Genomic DNA, 10,480 nt, shown 5'->3' with positions numbered 1-10,480 from the left:
AGCCCACGTGTGCTCCGCGCTCTGCGCGGGGCTGCCACTCCAACCTAACATAACCTAACCTTCTTTTAGCGGTGCTTCTCATGTAGGTTTAGTATGTAGAGAAGGAGATAGCCGATTAATGTTTGACAAATGATTTCAGAACTTGGAGGTGAGCGTGCGTGTGTTGTCCGTTGGGTCATTCGACGTGGACAAGCTTAGCAGAATTCGTGGAGACGTAGCGGAGGAGGTTTTTGTGCGAAGTGCCCGATGGCTAAAGAGAGAGGGTGGTCTCTCTTCATTACTCTGTCCCCAATTTTTGGCTTCCACGGACGTCTACGTAAGTCATAGTATTTCTTTTTATGTTTGGCTGCCGGGGCTAGGTGTTTAGCGACCTCTTTCCACAGTTCTGTAATGCCGCCCTTGTTTGCTGTGGTGCCACGAGCCTGCGGCCAAAGTTTATTTCGGCGGCCGACGACGAGGACTCTTATTGCGCGGTGTTTATGTCGAAGGATATTTCCGGTAGTTCCGAGGTAAATTGTTTGCCGTTGTCGCTAAGGAAAACGGGCGGGCATCCATCCGAATCGGTAAATCACCCTTTCTCGGAAGGCTTTGATTACGGTCGTGGCGGTGTCATTTCGGACGGGTATCAATTCGATCCACTTGGAAAATTTATCTACCAAGACTAGGAGGCATGTGTTGCCCTGTTTGGAACGTTTCATTATGTTTGTATTTTTCCGACCGCTGATTGGTAAGCTGGGCACCTGTACCCTCCTGCTTGACGGTCAGTAGCGCTCGCACCGTGTTTCACGCACAGTAAGCATTTGAGTTATTATTGCAGACCATTGCTATATGTCCTTGTTGACCACATTTGAAGCAAGCTTTACTGAAGTCCTCGTTACTCTGGCAGTTTTTCGAAATGTGTCCAAACTCAAAACACTTGTAGCAACGCTTTGGTTGAATTTTATGGCGAATTCTGCAGACTACCCACTCGACTCTCACCTTTCCTATCGAGCTTTTTGACGCAACTATCAGCGATAAGGAGTGATGCCGTTTGCGTGCCTCCATATGCTCTGCGCATATTTCTGATGTCGATACTTGTACTTTGATAAAGTCGCACAGCGCGTTTAAACCTGTACATATCTCCTCTCTGGTTGCGATCTCGTCGATATCATGGATTTCCACTAGACTTTGTTGCGTTAAGGTCATTACTTCCGCCATACCGGGAAGCTTTTTCCCAACCGCAGCTTGTAACCTGGCAGTATTCAGGTCCTAGGACTTATTCAGTTGCAAAAGTATGTCAGCATAAGAGTATTCCCCAGTGGATTTGATCACAATGGCGTCTGGTCGCGGCGCACAGTGTTTCGACTATATGGAGGCAGGTAGAAAAAAGTCATGGTGACAGTTGATAAGAACCCGGTTGGACTTAGAGAGGGAAAAGTAAAAGTCATAAATACCAAATTTTAAATTATTCTTCACGAGCGATACATTCCCAAAAAAATACGGGAATGGGCGCGATACCGACTAATCAGTTTAGTTGCCTTTGGCATTAAAGAAAGTGTTTGTTTTTCAACTGTAATCAATTATTTAAATGTCGTGGAATACTCAGGTGAAGGTATTTATCATTTATATGGTACTTTCCTATTTTCTTACCAAAAAATTTACATTGAAATGTAGATGTAGATTATTAGTAACAAAAAGTGTGGACCGGACGGTCAGGTCTTGAAAGAAGACGACTGTATTAGAGAATTTTATAAAGTTTTCGAATATATAATTTGATCTTTGCGCGCGTCTTTGCAAATATATGTAATTTTTGATTTTCAGCTTCTTTTTGAATAATTTAACGAAAAGAATTTTTCGAACAATGAAAAAATCTCACCAAATATTGCGAAAAAGCGAGTATTTACACCTAAGTACTATACCTTTGTTTTCTGAGAGTAGAAAGCAGGAAACAAAAGTTAACCAAAATTTCATCATATTTAATAACATCACATTTAATTTTTTATGAGTTTTGGACGTTATAGTGATCCAATCTAACCCATATTTTATACAAAACTAAATTTCATCGAATTCGGATGAAATTTAATGTTTCCGCCCACAAGAGTAGAGGGCGTGGCAATTATTCCATCTTTACAAAATTTCATAATTCTCTATTTCTAAGTAAAACTAGAGCATACGTTGAGTTTCAGTGAAATCGGTGGTGGTGTACTACTATTTCCACCGGCCTCCATATAGTTGAAAGACTGTGCGGCGTTATTCTTTTTTGGCGGGGAAAAAAGTTTGGGAACCCCTGGCGTAGGGGAGCTACGTTACAGTCCCCCTCCCACTTCAGACGACAAAAATAGTTTGGGCTCGAGGGCCTGCACTACCTGTGGAAGTGTGAAGGCTTGGCCGGTGTGTGTATTAATGGATTTTTATTATATTTAAGGGCAAGGGATTTTTTTGCGACTACTGTTTTTTTTTCACTCCTACCTCAAAATTTTGTGGAAAACACCTAAAAAAAGCTACCTGAAAATTTATTAATACACGCCCAAGGCGTGCAAAGATTTCCAATATAAAATACACGCAAACTTCGAGTATTTTTCTTGAAAAGTCTACAGCTCAGAGGCATTTTATGGTATAATTTTGGTCAATGATGGGGTTTCTTCAGAATTGAATGTTGTACAAAAGTGTCTATTGCGGTGTAATCCTAACTCCTACCAGCGAGGTAGAAATTGTTGATCAACTTCATAGTCCAATATCTCAAGAAATATCGATGAAAGCGATTTTGTGTTCTGAAATTGAAAGTCCTACAAGTTTGTCATTTATATTTTTCTGTAGCTCTTGTTATTTTCGAGATAGAGGCAAAAAAATTAGTACTTTCAGGAAAAAATTGAGTTTAGTGACCCGTACTACCTCGCTGGTGGGAGTTAGGATTAAACCGCAATGGACACTTTTCTAGAGCATTCAATTCTGAAGGAACCCCTTCATTGACTAAGAGTATGCCTCTGATCTGTAGACTCTTTAAGAAAAAAACTCGAAGTTTATATATATATATATTTGTAAATCGAAAAAATTCACAAACTAAACTTTATCGATTCAATTTTATTTTTATTTTTGAACTGTTAGGTTACTTATAGCTATATGACCATAGTTTCTTATTGAAGGTATCAAATTACATTTCAATTAAAGGTAAAATATCAAAAAAGCAAAAATTTGTTAATTTCATGTGTTGTAGTTATAAGTGAGTATATATAAAATAAAAATTAGTCTTCCAGTTCCGTGGGGCGTTTTGACAGTCTTGGAGGGTTGTGTGTGTGGCTTCTTTCTCAGTCTGTGAATTCTATCACCCAACTTTGCTCGCGGTATCTGACCAAGGCGTGATCTGCGTTCATGCGGAGGACATTTGCGTAAATTTTCGCGAGGACGTAGTAGGCGAAGGTTCCGGTATGGGTCTTCCGGTGCTGTCTCCTTGATGTCTACTGCAGGGTCTAACATTGGTTGTACTGTGGCGATCTCTTTTTTCTCGCTCCTGTTCGGCGGTGCTATTATGTCGCGTGTTTCGGTGGGACGTGTGGTGGGCTCTTTGTTGTTGCCGTATGCTGGTGGGTTGGTTATATCGCGCGCTATGTCGCGAGTTTCGGCGGAGCGTGTTGTGATCGCGAACAGCGGTTCGCATTGGTCTGAGTGTGGCAGAACTAAAGGTGGCCCGTGGATCTGCCTCAAAAGGAGGTTGCTATGGTGATACTGGCCGAGGTTCGTCTGGTGGTGTTGGCTGGTGATTCTTTCTCGCTCGTTTTCGTGATGCCATTTTAGTTGCTTGCTTCTGAGTACATTCTGCCTATGGTACACATATAGTACATCTCCAGGGGTTTTTGTTTTGGTAGTATCAGGTGGGCTCGTGCAGTTTTGACTGTAGGTAGAAGAGTATAAAAAACGGAAGTTTCTTTTAGCGGTGCTTCTCATGTAGGTTTAGTATGTGGAGAAGGAGATAGCCGGTTAATGTTTGACAAATGATTTCAGAACTTGGAGGTGAGCGTGCGTGTGTTGTCCGTTGGGTCTTTCGACGTGGACAAGCTTAGCAGAATTCGTGGAGACGTAGTGGAGGATGATGAGCTTTTGTGCGAAGTGCCCGATGGCTAAAGAGACAGGGTGGTCTCTCTTCATTACTCTGTCCCCAATTTTTAGCTTCCACGGACGTCTGCGTAAGTCATAGTATTTCTTTTTATGTTTGGCGGCCGTGGCTAGGTGTTTAGGCTAGGAGGCATGTGTTGCCCTGTTTGGAACGTGGGAGGGGTCCGATGAAGTCGTCGGTGACGATTTCCCTTTGTTGCTAAGGAAAACGGTCGCGCATCCGAATCGGTAAATCACCCTTTCTCGGAGGGAGGGCTTTGATTACGGTCGTGGCGGTGGCATTTCGGACGGGGATCAATTCGATCCACTTGCAAAATGTATCTACCAAGACTAGGAGGCATGTGTTACCCTGTTTGGAACGTGGGAGGGGTCCGATGAAATCGACGATGACGATTTCCCATGATCGTGAGCATTGCATCGTGGCCATTAATCCTGCCGGGCGTCGTTGCTCCACCTTGTATTCTGCGTACGAGAGATACCCACGCACATGGTTGCTTACATCCCGATACATCCCTGGCCAGTAGTAATTTTCTTGAGCGCGTTCGAGGGTTTTCTTGATCCCGAGGTGTCCTGCCGCGGCGGCGTCGTGGACTTCTTTAAGGATGTTCTCTCTTTGGTCAAAGGGGATGCAGGGCTTCCATTTCGGAGCTCGTGAAAGTGGATTTGTTGGTGTTATGTGTGGGAATAACCGGTTGTCGATCCATTTGTAGTCGGGGTTTTGTTCGGGTTGTGTTTGTATCTGGTGTGTCTTCCTGTCATACCAACTCGTGGATTGGCTATTCAAGGCGAGCAGTAGGTCTTCTTCGGTGTTGGGTGTTGGAAGTGGGCATCGTCAGAACGCGTCGGCCACCATGTTTAGATATCCCTTTCGGTATTAGATTTCGAAGTTGAATTGTTGCATCTTGGGTGCCCATCCGGAGGGGTTTTGGAGCGAGTGGAGCCATTTGGGAGAGTGGTGGTCGGTGATTACGGGAACCGGTATCTATCCCTATAAGTATGGTCTCATTTTCCGGATCCCACAGGACGGAAAGACATTCTTGTTCCGTAGAAGAGTAACGCTTTTCTAAGTCGGACAGACTTCTGCTGGCAAAGGCCACAACCTTCTCTTGCTGCGAGTGTCGGTGGAATAGGACCACGCCGAGTCCTTCTTCGCTAGCGCCGGTTTGTAATTAAAATGGTCTTTTGAAATCTGGGCAGCAGAGTATCGGTGCATAGGTGAGTTTTTCTTTGAGCGCGTTGTTCTGTAGTTCGCCCCATGTCCAAGTCTGTTTTTTTTTTGAGTAACTGCTTGAGGGGTGCGGCGAGTGTGTAGAAATTAGCGACGAAGCGACGGTACCAAGAGACGAGTCCGAGAAGGCGGCGGAGCTCCTTGATGCTTTGCGGCGCGGTTATATCTTGTACCGCGGCTACTTTTCCTGGGTCAGTGTGTATCCCTTCAGAGCTAACGATATGGCCTAGGTAGTACAATTTTTGTTGCACAAAATTGCATTTCTAGTAATTGACTCGCATTTCGTGTTTCTAAAGTCTAGGGAAGACTTCGCGTAGGTAGGTCATATGTTCGGTGAAAGCGTCGCCCAGTACGATGATGTCATCTAAGTAAGCGAACACCTTTGGTTGTAGTTCTGGAAAAAGTATAGAGTCGAGGGCGCGTTCGAAGGTAGCTGGAGCGGAGTGTAGCCCGAAGGGCATTACCTTCCATTGAAAAGGTCCTCGGCCGGGGACGGTAAAGGCGGTATTCTTCGAGACTTTTTGGCCAATGGTATCTGCCAGTAGCCGTTTTTTAAGTCGATGGTTGAGATGTACTTCGCTTCCTTTAGTTGATCCAAAATAGCTCCAATTTGAGGTAGTAGATACGCGTGGGGTTCGCTAGCGGCATTGAGTTGACCGTAATCAGTGCACATGCGCCAGGTTCCTTGTTTTTTCCTGATCAGCACATTCGACGAGCTGTACGCGCTCCGGTTAGCGGTGAGTAATTCGTCCACTTCGGTGTTTATTACCTGCAGCATGGTGGGGTTGCGTGGGTAGTAGCGCTGCTTCAACGGTTGGTTGTGTCGCAATGTAATGACGTGCTCGGCGGCGGTGCTTGGTCCGGTGATTTTGGAAAACAGCATCTTGTGGCAGTCCAGAAAGTGTGTTAGTTCCTGATTATGTTTTCATCCAAGTGAGCCCGTTGGGTTAGGCAACACAGCGTGGCTTTAGGTCTCGGTGACGTGTCGGGCTTTAGTGGCTGGCCGTCTAAGGTTACAACAATGTCTCGCTTTGACATTCCTAGTATCATTCGTTCTACTAGGTTAGGGATCACTGCTACCGCCGTGAGTGTGAATCGCTCGTTATACTTAATTCTGACGGGGTAGGTGTATGTGCTTGCAACGCATGTCCGATCCGCGAGTTGGAGGTCCCCTTGTTAGGCTGAGGTCGGATGTTGAGTTGTTCTAAGTGTGCGCGGGTGCTGTCGTCCACGTATGTTAGAGTGGCTCCCATGGGCACCAGTGCCCGTATGTGTAAGTCTTCAATGGTGGCTTTGGCGTAAAAGCGACCGTCGATATTCCGCCATTCGGGTTGCAATGTAGCAGCTTGGGCGATGGGTGGCGCTGTAACGGTTGATTTGGGGCATGGAAAATCCCTGGAGAAAGTCCCGTCTTGCCCACAGCCGCCGTGCGTTGTGACAATGGTAACGCTGATGTCCACCATGCTGGGGGCCATTTATGAGATGGGTTTTATCGAAGGCTGAGGTAACTCAGCCGCTCCAGGGTTGGGCGGTGGTCCCACTAACCCCAACTAAATAAAATAAAACACAGTAGTTTAATGTAGTGAACACAAGACACACACGCGGCTTTTCGACCAGAATACCGGCACCGTGACGTACAAGAAAAGGGAGGGAGGTACTGAAAGGGAGAGAGACTAACTGGTCGGCAGTCGGCGTCGTGGTCAGAGGGCGGAGACAGTCCGGTGTTTAGTGACGGTGAGAGCGGTGACGGTTCGGTGATTAATGATGATGACAGTGAGAGCGGATACGGGTCGGTGATTAATGACGATGGCAGTGAGAGCGGTAGCGAGCGTGATGGTGGTAAACGCCCACAGCACTGGTACTGCAGCCAATGAGAGCGGCGGTGCCGATCGTGACGGCAGTAGCAGTCCCTTGTAGTAATAGTTACGGCCCTGCGGTGAGGTTTACGGTGGCCCAAAAGGGCGGTATCGACCTCCCCTAGTAAGAATGGTATCGGCGGCTGAGGCCCTTTTGCTATGGCGGTGACTACGGTCCTTGATGACGATGGTAAGGCTGGCGGTCCTGGAAGCTGGCGGGGCCAGGCATCGGGTTCGGCCTAGGGGCGGCAATAATTTCGGCGGCCCGGCGATCGCGAAGCGTATACCTGGCCCGGATCGATTCTGACGGTGACAGCGACCCTGGTTATTAATGACACGACTAGCGGTCCTCGCTGGTGGCCTCGCTTGGCACTGGCTTCGCCCTCGAGGCGGCAGTAATAATGGCGGCCCCCGATCGCGAGATGTGCTGGGCGTTGGTAAACAACGACGGTGACGGCGGCCCTGGATATCAATGGCACGGTTAGCGGTATTCGTTGGCGACAATCAGTGGCGGTTCTTCGTTGCAATCTTGGCCCAGCGGCGACAGATGGTATTGGCGATCCGAATTTGCCTATGGTTACAAAAGATATGGAATAAATTAGACCTGCGTGCCAAATGAACTTTTCTCTCAAAATTTAAACTGCTGGCAAATGTAAATAGGGATTAAAACTTAATAACTAATTAATACAACTAAAGTAAAATCTGTGGAAACTTAACAATAAAATACTTTTTTCGCAAAATCTATAAAGGACCCTTTTATTTCTCTAAAAACCGGGGTAACAGTTATTCGTCGCCACGCTGTCAATATGTGTATGGTCAGTATGTATGATGTATGTATGTATGTAGATATGTATGTATGTATTTAAATATGTCTTGTTAGGTGCATGTCGATAGGCATGTATATTAGCGCATGTGTGGTATGTACATATGTATGTAGGGCGTAGTTAGTGTAGCATAGGGGAGCTACGTTACACAGTTTCTGGTGGGGTTCCACAGAAGTTAACACCCTAATAGACCCTTGCTAGAGGAGGAGGCACGTCAGGGGCACTTACTTATATATAAGGACGCGGCCTAGACAAACATCGACCAACCACTGGACTCGACGACGTACCGACGAGCGATGAACGACACTCATAGGGCGTCGGTCAGCACCTACCACGACACCCAGCCTATGAATGCCGCACAGTGGTCTGAGAGTGGCAGAAAGTCCTAAGTTAGAAATGTGTGGAAATATCCAATTAGGTAATTGACTCGATTCTAAACACGTCTAACAGGTTTTAATTAATTTTTCCTGAGAAAAACTAGTAAAGCAATTACAGTGTGAGGCACTAAAAGATACCTGGGAAGTTATGTATATTCCCTGGTAGGTATTCTCGAGTAAAACAAGAATCGAAATATTAAATTTCCCAAACATCCCTAAACTCTTGATTTACCGTTAAAAAAACAAACGGCTTTTCGTACTTTGCGCACTTATAAGCCGTACTTAGTTCATTATGAACCGAGTTTCGGTTTATTGTCGGGTTTAAAAAGAAGAAACTTGGGACTTTCGAACGATATATATGTGAATGCATAAACCTTAAGAGATCTGTGTATTTACCCAGCAAACACATTTTGTTTACTTTTTTCGCCTTTTTTCAATTTTGGTGAGGTTTTTACGTACTATTCTATAAGAAAACCATACTAGTTCTAAATTCGTTGTCAAACTAAATAAATTTAATAGCGAGTAAAACGAGTGTTTACTTTCAAAAATCGGATGAAGGTTTACTGATTTATTAAACTTTTTTTTTTCAAAGATATCATTTTGAGCTGTAATACTCAAAAATCTTAGCTTGACAGTTTTTTTTTTAATTTGCCGTTTTCTATGATCGCAAAATATGGCCATCCCGAGAACCGCATTAAATAGGCCGGTAAACGTTTTAAACGTCCCATTGGTTAAAGCTGAAAATGTTGTCCTACCATCACTGCATAAGATATATGGAACTATGAGAATACCCCTATAGTTTCATATATCCGTGCACGGTGCACGGATTGCATTGTTTTGCAAAGCTGTCCCATAGGAAACCCGGGTTTTTCATGCAATCCATACACCGCGCAAGGGCTTTGCAAGACTTCGAAAATGCCCCTAATTGTAAAAAAAATTGGATGGAAATAGCAACGCTTTTTGTCATCTAAAAGTGGTGTTTCCAAAATTAAGTGATGCCAAAATGAAAGGAGGTATACATTTTTTATTCGCTGATTTTGTACTTTTTCATCGGTTTTATCTCTTTTCATGAATTTTAGGTATTTTCATAGGACCTCAAATTCGTAAAATTATGAGCGAAGCGAGCTTTTTGAACAAGCTACGCTCCGTAGAAAAATGCGCGTGGAAGTGTTTTGTAGCGCCATGCAATAATTTCTTCGGAAACCACAGAGCCGACGACTTTGTCACGGTTGTTAACGAAGTTTTGAATGCTTACGGTGGAATGGGTTTTAACATGTCCATAAAAATTCATTTCCTTCATTTGCATTTGGACCTCTTCCAACATAATTTAGGCCAGTTCAGTGTACATAAATGATCAGAATGAAAAGAGAAATCGATTAAGCGGTGACTGTCTGTCCGTCCGTCTGTGATAACTCGAGTACAAATTGATATATCTTAACGAAACTTTGTATGTGTACTTATTTTGAGCGTAGGACGGATGCGTAGGAAAATGGGCGAAATTGGACCATAACCACGCCTACCTCCCATATAACGGTAGTTTTCAGAAAGACGAAAACTGCGATATTTTAGTAACTACTGAAGCTTACTCACTTAAAATTATATGTACAATAATTTTTAAACGAAAAAAATAATAGCATCAATTTTTGGAAAATGGGCGTAGGCACGCTCACTTATGATTACATGTGTATATCTTGGGAACCGCTCCACCAATTTCTCCCAAACTTGGCACAGTTGTTGGCCTTCACAAAACATACCAAACGGCTGAAAATTAAAAAAATCGGATAATAGCAACGCCCACATCTCACATAACGGTAGTTTAGAGAAATACGAAAGCTTCGAAAATCAGTAATCAATACTGAAGTAATTTATTCAAAATTGATGTTTGCAATAATTCTTGAGCAAAAAGTACGCTTATAATAAAATGTTGGAAAATGGGCGTAACCCCGCCTACTTAAAACCACATATGTGTATCTCGGTAATCGTTCGATCAATGTGCACCAAACTCGGTATGATTATAGTGGTTGCCCCATAAAGGCAAAACGTTGAAAGTTATTGAAATCTGACTAAAATTACGACCACCTTTTTACAACGCTAATTTTACCCAAA

General features: G+C 44.2%; 1 long non-coding RNA gene across 1 annotated transcript; it reads right to left on the bottom strand.

Annotated features, from left to right (window-relative positions):
* Positions 1–2,122: 2,122 nt before the first annotated feature.
* Positions 2,123–9,905, bottom strand: LOC108376419 (uncharacterized). The gene is made up of 3 exons (XR_001849256.1): positions 9,895–9,905; positions 5,147–5,152; positions 2,123–2,234 (listed from the first exon to the last, which is right to left on the bottom strand). It is a non-coding gene; the product is annotated as an uncharacterized LOC108376419 (long non-coding RNA).
* Positions 9,906–10,480: the final 575 nt, after the last annotated feature.

The sequence above is a fragment of the Rhagoletis zephyria genome, unplaced genomic scaffold (genome assembly GCF_001687245.7).
Source record: "Rhagoletis zephyria isolate East Lansing unplaced genomic scaffold, Rhagoletis_zephyria_1.1 Rzeph_scaffold_10404, whole genome shotgun sequence".
Classification (NCBI taxonomy): Eukaryota; Metazoa; Arthropoda; class Insecta; order Diptera; family Tephritidae; genus Rhagoletis; species Rhagoletis zephyria.
This window is presented reverse-complemented; position numbering and strand designations above follow the sequence as displayed.